The sequence below is a fragment of the Apodemus sylvaticus genome, chromosome 7 (assembly GCF_947179515.1).
Source record: "Apodemus sylvaticus chromosome 7, mApoSyl1.1, whole genome shotgun sequence".
Classification (NCBI taxonomy): domain Eukaryota; kingdom Metazoa; phylum Chordata; class Mammalia; order Rodentia; family Muridae; genus Apodemus; species Apodemus sylvaticus.
Window position 1 is genome coordinate 57,241,731 of NC_067478.1, and position 8,128 is coordinate 57,249,858.

The window sequence follows — 8,128 nt, forward strand, 5'->3', positions numbered from 1 at the left end:
CAGGAGATGGCTCAGTGGTTATGAGTTCTTGCCATGCAAAGTTGACAGCCTGAGTTCAATCCCTGGTATCCACATGATGTAAGGAGAAACCTGCTCCTGCACATTGTCCTTAGATCACCACAGGCATGCAGTGGCAAATGTGCTTCTGCACTTGCACTAATAGTAGCAATAGTTTAGAGAACATACAGAAATATTCAACAATTTGCCACCAGTGTAAAACCAACTAACTTTTAATAGTTTTCTATCCCCAAGAGTATCACTGTTACCAAACAGTATTATTGCCTATCATCTAATAACAAAGTGAAAGTATGATTTTTCCTAATTATATTCCTATTATAAAGAGTTATAATGGCAACTTTTCAGGGTTATTAATATATACATTATAATGGGAACATTTGAATGTATATAAAGTTTGAACTAATAAGATAATTTCTTAAATTTTTTTTCTTCTCCCCAAGACAGGGTTTCTCTGTGCAGACCTGGCTAGTCTGTAACTTGCTCTGTAGACCAGTCTGACCTCAGACTCACAGAAATCTGCCTGCTTCTGCCTCTGCCTCTGCCTCTGCCTCTGCCTCTGGAGTATGGGGATTAAATCATGTATCACCACCGCCAATCTATTTCTTAAATTCTTTAGATACTTAGTGGACCAGCAGCTAAGACTTCATACCTTTCTGTTGAGAAGAAGTGAATATAATCCATTAAGCTAACATGGTGGGCTGGTTGCAGCAGTAAGGGAATGCTGTGATCACACTGCTGAGCTGTCAGTGGGTGGAATCTAAGGTCAGGTATTGCCAACTCACCTGCTCCTTACATAAAAGTTTGCATAATTGGCTGACTAAACTGATGTATAGAGTCTTAATCATAAGGTTCCCTTACACACTCATGGTAAAACTTTTGCAATTACAGACCTAGTCCCTTTCCTTGTAAGTTTCACTTACGTGATTCCAGTTGCTTAGAGCCAGCAGCAATCCATAAACAATTTGCAATGAAGGCTGGGCCTGGTGGCACATCCTTGTAATCCCAGAACTCTGAGGCAGATGCAGGGATTATGAGTTCTAAGTAGGCCTGGTCTTTGTAGCAAATTCCAAGCCAGCCAAAGATACATAGTGAGACCCCTTCTCAAAAAGAAAACATAGGGGCTGGAGAGCCTTTAAGAGCAGTCAGTGAGTTCAAATCCCAACAACCATGTGGTGGCTCACAACCATCCATAACAAGATCTGACTCCCTCTTCTGGAGTGTCTGAAGACATCTACAGTGTACTTACATATAATAAATAAATCTTTAAAAAAAAAAAGAAAACATAGACTTACAATGTTATGTGATCTGTTTTATTGTTTCTTGTTGCCCATGTATTATTATTGTAATACATACTGTAAACTTTATCTTAAGCATTTATGTATAGGGAAAAAATCATAGTGCAAGTAAGATATTGTGTACTGTTTGAGGCATCCAGGGGGATCTTGGGTCCTTGCCTTTCAGATCAGGAGGGACTTCTAATACCTTAAAAGCTCTTGAGTAAGTCCCTTGAACTACCCTAGTGCAAACCTAAGTATAATGAACAATAACTAGGATTTGTAGAGTGGTGTTATTTTTAATAATTGTTATACTAAAAATATACTAACTGTCCTCCTCTCTCCCTGCCACAGTTCCAGAGTCATCAGTAGGCTAGATAGAAGGTGACCTCTCCTCATAAAGATTTGGACAACTCAGATTATCTGAAGACACAAACCTGGCAGGAGGGAGAAGAAAAAGCAAAACACTTGAAACAAGAAACTCATTTGTAATCCTATGATCAAAGCAACTGGTCGGTCAACACTTCCATCAGAAGTGAGGCTAGGAAGGAAGCTCATCAGAGAACGTTGGCCGTGAGGTGTTTGCAGCAATCATTCTGCTGTAAGCAATGTGTCGCTTCTGCACAATCAGAGACTGTCTCATCTCTCCACTCAACGTGGAAGTTGCCTTGTGCCTAAACTGAATTGACAAATGCATTGTAACTACAAATGTTATTTATTGTTATGGAACTGTGAGGTCTACATATAAAGGGAAGAGTTCATGTGGGAAGCTGATGTACACTCAGCTGATGCCAGCATTGTTAACGCTGTTCACAGAGCAGTGGCAACCATTGGCCCTTAGCATTCCCGGCATACCTGTTAGTGTCTTAAAAAGGAAGGGAGTCCTTTGTTGCCCTCTCCGACCTTCGCCATATGAATAGTGTTTTCCATGAAATAGGAAAATATTACTTGGTATAGCATTTCTCTCTTGTTTTTTTCACTCGTTTTTATTTTCTCTGTGGGTGTTATATTTGATCTGAGTCTGCATAGTTTATGGTCACAGCTCAGAACCCTCCCTGCAGCCCTATAAACTTTGTTCATGTCCCTGAAGTGATAAGCAGACACCACCTGTGACCATAGCCTAGCTAAGATTTTGAAAGGGGAAGTTTTTGTCCCCTGGACTTGCCCCCAAATAAACATTGCTTTATTTCTAATAATCACTAAGACTTTTCAGGCTTCTAGGTTTCATAGTAAAGCTATAATAGCAAGAAGTGTAACTTACAAGGGAGAGTCTACTTTTTAGGAATTGCTTTGTTTTCCGAGCAGTAAGTACTACACAATATAGTACTTGTAAAGTGTTAGCTGTTAAGTAAGCACAAAATGCATTCAGTACAATACAAAGATGACTTTTCGTGGTGAGCTTAACAAAGCCCGGTAGTCGCCCACCGGGACAGGCAGTGTGAAGAATGCACTCAACCACTCTGAGGCTAATTACCTATGGAATCCAAGAGCAATGGTCACATTTCCTTATCCTAGCTTTACTTCTCTGTCTTTTGAGTGGCTGGTCAGAGGTGGGGGGCAGGAGGGTGACTTAATCACCTGCAAACCACCTGCCCCCACCCCAAGAAGAGCCAGGTCAGCACTGAGCTGTACTGTCTTAGCATTATGCATTAAGGCACCCTCTGTCTCTAATCCTTTCTGGTTGTTTTTAAGACACAGTAATCACTTTAAACTTCCATGAAATCTGTCTTCCACCACAGCAGCCCTGGGAGAGAAAAACATGCTGAGCATGATGGTCTTGGCTAAGTAACTCCTTAGAGAGCCAATAGCAATGGCAGTCTGCACAGAAGAAAAATCCCAGTTGTTCTGTAACTCAGAGATGCCGGAGAATTTTGAAAGAACAAAAACCATTAAGACAGTACTTCAGATCCTCCATCAGGACTATTTCTGACAAGTCAGTCTTTGGTGAACTTAATGGACTTAATTTGCATACCTTAATTTGTATATGTTCTCCAGTTACATCAGACTCTACCTGTGGCCTTGTTCTTCATTTCAGTGTTAATCAGCTAAAACAGAAGTTGTTGCTATGATGTATGAGTGAACAGAAGCCACTGCCTGGCCTTTTTTCTTCAGAGCTTGTCGTCTTTTTCGCTATATTAGACTTTGCAGTATGCCCAGAAGCTTTCCTTCATAAAATAGAAAGAAAAAAACATTTGGCTTATTTTTCACTGTAGTTAGTCTTTTATACAATAATCTTGTAAGAAAATTTCTTGAATTCTAAATATTACTCTTTCTAGATTTTTGAAATCAAAAGTTTTCAGTAAAAAGTTTCTTACTTTATTTTATTATATTAGGTAGTTAAAGAAAATGTAGGGTTATTTACCATAACCTGTTCATTAATATCAGAAATTTACAATAGCATTTTAAGAGCATAGTAGGTTCTAGCATACCGTGTAGTTCCTATGGAGTATTGTGAGAGCGAATTGTTGGAGATGAGCTGCTTTTCATCTTGTTCTCCAGTTTCCATTGTTGGGTTATTGCAGATTTGTATCCTGTGTCAAATTCAAGGTATTATTGATAAACCTTTTCAACCAGCAGCAAGAAGTTCAAATTTTTTTTTCTGTCGCTGTAACAGAAAACACAATATGTATATAACATTTATGTAGCAATAAATGTGCCATCCTTTTTTTAACATAGTAAACTAGTGAGTTTTTTACACTCCTGTTCCCACAGAATAATGTATTTTGTTTTCTTTTCTCTATCTCCTTCCTCCCAGAAAGGCTGGAACTGCTTTTCCTGTCTTCACTAACTGTGCTTCACGGGTGCGCCTGCAGGACAGATTGGGTTGGGCGAGCTAAGATGACACACCCGGGCCTGCACAACTCTCTTCTTGCCCTCTCCACTGACACTGGCCTCTTAAGTCTTTTCCTGAAAGTCGAACAAACCCATGTTGGTAGTAAAGACCATCTCCTCTTGCAGATCTAGAGGAGACTGAAGACAATGGGAAAGGAAGGACCCTTAAAGCACCTCACAGCTTTTTCATGTCTCCTATCTCTTACCTACAACCAAACAATAAATACGCAAGCAAACCTGCTGAAGTGGGGGATGGCAGCCTTCATGAGAGCTCCCTCATCTGTTTTTAACACCGCATCTGTGCATGCACGTATACATATATGCACGCTTTGACTACCAGGAGGACTTCAAGGGTAGCCTGAGGTAGGGACCACCTGGGCTGCTTTGTGTGAGGAGGCTGCGTCCTCTCAGGATCCTGGCAAATCACTTCTTCCCATGGATTTTGAAATTCGATGTTTATATGAGGCCTAGCAGATCATCTTGCTTCTTGTGTAATTTGATAAGTATAAATTTAGTAGTTTGATTTCATACAAAATGATAAACTAAAAGCTCCGTGCTAGAAGAAAATAGTTGATGTTTGAAGTGAGATGGGATCCAGAGAGCTAGTCCCCTTACCCATGAACAGGTTTGTAAGAAGGAATTTAGAAAGATCCTGTGTCCGGGGCACTTAGAGCAAGTCAAGACTTAAAACTTTGCTGCAAACCCTACCTGCCTTCAGTTCTCTTCCCTCTAAGGAACTTAGTCTCACTTTCATATGTATTTCACCCATTTCTCTCTGGTTCGTTATTTTTTTTTCTTCCTTAGAAATTCAGTTGTTTTAAATAGATATCACGGAAGAGTGTGTGTGTGTGTGTGTGTGTGTGTGTGTGTGTGTGTGTGTGTGTGTGTGTGTGTTTAGCTAAAGGGTGCTAGTTTTTGCATCAGTCAGTTGATCCAAATCCAAGCTCAACATCTAATTAATTCCATGTCCTTATCTGGGAAATGGAAATCTCTTCAAGAATTATTTAAGTATTGAATGAAAGAATGTATGGAAAGCTCTTAACAGTGGTTCCTATCACATAGTAAGTACTCAATAAATTATGAATATTTTTAAAATAAATAGTATTTCAACCAGTTCCTGGGCTATTCCTCTTCAGCCACACTGTGGGAAGTGACTTATAACCCCAGGAGATAGCAGCCTGTATTTGTAGGAATGTATATTTTTCTGTAGTCCTCCAGCAAAAGGTAGCACTGCTTTTCAGTTTTTAGTCTTGATTTATTGGAAATTTGGTTGTTCATTTGTGGTTTTTCAAAACAGGGCTTCTCTCTGTAGCCCTGACTGTCCTGGAACTTGCATTGTAGACCAAAAGATCTGCCTGCCTCTGCCTCCCAAGTGCTAGGATTAAAGGCGTGTGCGTCATGCTGGCCTGCTGAAGATTTATTATTTAAACATTTCACATTCCAGAAGAGTGAGCCTGTAGGCTTTGCCCAGTATACCATTGTAGGGTGGGTAGTGCTATCAGTCAGGGTTCCCAGGAAGCAGATACCAGGGGCGAGTAAGGAGTATTAAAGGACCTAGAAGGAGTAAGTAAGCAGGGATGGCCTTCAAATCATCATACAGACCTGTCGTCTAGAAGAGTGAGCAAGGAAGACAATAAAGAGCCTTAAACAAATAGTCACTTGGCTCCTAGAAAGGAAAGATGTGCCTACCACAAAATGGTGCTCAGGCCTCTGAACATTGCAGCCAGATGCTACAACAGGTACACAGCTAACAGCAAGTCCCCAAAAGGGTAACCTCAAACAGAGGCCTCAAAGTTAATCCACCATTGGCTTCCAACAGCTCCTATACAGCTAGCAAAACAAAACCAAGGGTCTTCGGAAGTCACTGTGAAGGAAGGGTACCTTACCAGTCTGATGATGCTCCAACATACACAGTTCCTTTCCTTCTGGCACTCGATAGCCGTGGACCTGCACATCTAGAAGAATAAAACCTGTACTTCCATGGGCTCTGGTGAGTAAATCTAGGTACAACCCGCTGTGGCTGCTGTGCTTAGTGTTCTAGAGTCCTTCAGAGGACTTGATCCCCTCTGCCTGGTGGAGTGTAGGCAGTCCACGTCTTTGTAGCCACCTGTGCGAAGCCTCTTATTTCCTCTCTTGGGTTTTCCCTGTGAGTGCCTTCAGTCCTGTGGTTCTGTGGTATTCTACAGCATAGTCACAGGAGAGTCCACTCTAGCATGTTTTCATAAGGGCTTAATCCCTAGCAGCAGCACCCTATGAAATGGGCGTGGAGGTGTGTGCCTCAAGAGGATCTAAAGTTCAAGGTCATCTTCAGCTAATAGTGAGTTTGAAGCCAGTTGAGGATGTGTAAGACCCCAACAAGTTGCAGATCGCAAATGAACATACAAAAAAGTATCCAGGTTTATATCTACTAACAATTATCAAAAAAAAAAAAAACCAAAAAAAAAAAAAAAACCAGTTCTATAATAGCAGCTACAAAAGATTACCCAGAATATAGGCCCATAAACTGAAAACTATAAGGCATCAAAGAGGCACAAGAAAATACCATGTTTGGTGTCTGAAAAAACTAATATTGCTAACATGTTCATACTGCTAAAGCTATAGGATTGATGCAATGCCCATAAAAATTCTAAAGATACTTTCCAGAAACAGAAAAAAAGAATCTTAAATTTTGAATGGCATGAAAGATGCCAAATAACCAAAGCAGCTGTGTGTTGGTGACATGGTTTAGTAGGTAAGGTACTTGCGGACGCACCTGATAACCTGAGTTCAGGCCCCAGGACTCACGTGGTAGAAGGAAAATAGTTCCTGCAAGTTGTCCTCTGGCTTGTACATGTGCATCATGGTATATCCACTCATGCACACACATATGCAGACACACATAGACACGGATATTAAACTGTGTTTTTTTAAATAGTTATAGAACCACAAAAGATCCCTAACAACCAGAGTGATCTTAAACAGAACCCATGTTGAGCTATCTACAAATAAAATATACTATAAACCATAGTAGTGAACCATAAACCGGAATGTGAAGACATAGACATGAGACATATATTTGTCTCAAAAATAATTAAAGGGTCTGGAGAGATGGCTCAGTGGGTAAACACCACTCTTCTAGAGGACCCAAGGTTTATTAGTAGCACCCATATGACAACTCATTATCCTCTAACTCAAATTCCAGGGTATCGGATAGTCTCTTCTGGCCTTCTGGATGCTGCACTCATGGTACACAGATTCACAGCAAGCAAAACACCCGTACATACAAAATGAAAAACTTAAAATAATAATTAAAAACACCAGCCAGGCATGGTAGTTGCACCTCATTAGCTCCATTGTTTGGGAGGCTAAGATAGGAGGATTAGCAGTTTTTAGCTTTTATTAGGGTATGTATATATGTATGTATGTGTGGATATGTGCATGTGGGTGCAGGTATCCTTGGAGAACAGAGGTGATGGATCCCCTGAAGTTGTAGTTAGAGGCAGTTGCAAACCCTTGCATGGAAGCTGGAAGCCTGCCTTGGGTCCTTTGAGGAGCAGGAAGTATTCTTGACTACTAAGCCATCTCTAGCCTGAGCCCCTATTTCTTTGTTTTGTTGTTGTTTTGAGATCTTAAATGGCATACCCCTGGCTAGCCTAGAACTCACTGTGTAGACCAGGCTGGCCTCAAACTCAGCAGTCCCTCTGCTTTTGCCTCCCACATACTAGTAATAAAGATGTGCACCACCATGCTTGGCAGACCCCATATCTTTAGAAACAAAAGGTCAGCAGTAAAGTGTGAACTTGGCCTGTACAAGGTTAGGGCTGGGGAAAAGGAGAAAGACTTTATCATATAATCCCACAATCCGATTGCTGGATATACAGCTAAAGAAAATGAAGTTCGTGCATTGAAGAGACACCTGCATGCCCGTGTCTACACACACTGCCACTGCCCTTTGACAATTTTGTCAGGGTCTAAGACAATCCCCCATTCTTTCATGATGCATATATTCCAGTACCTTCTCATGT

At 40.8% G+C, this 8,128-nt stretch overlaps 1 protein-coding gene across 9 annotated transcripts in view; it reads left to right on the forward strand.

Annotated features, from left to right (window-relative positions):
* Nucleotides 1–3,963, forward strand: part of Tcf12 (transcription factor 12) — a 286,268-nt gene extending 282,305 nt beyond the window's left edge. For all 9 annotated transcript variants that reach the window (XM_052187848.1, XM_052187850.1, XM_052187849.1 and 6 more), the window contains one exon: nucleotides 1,647–3,963. The gene's annotated coding sequence lies outside the window, so the exon portion shown is untranslated. The remainder of the gene's footprint in view (nucleotides 1–1,646) is intronic.
* Nucleotides 3,964–8,128: the final 4,165 nt, after the last annotated feature.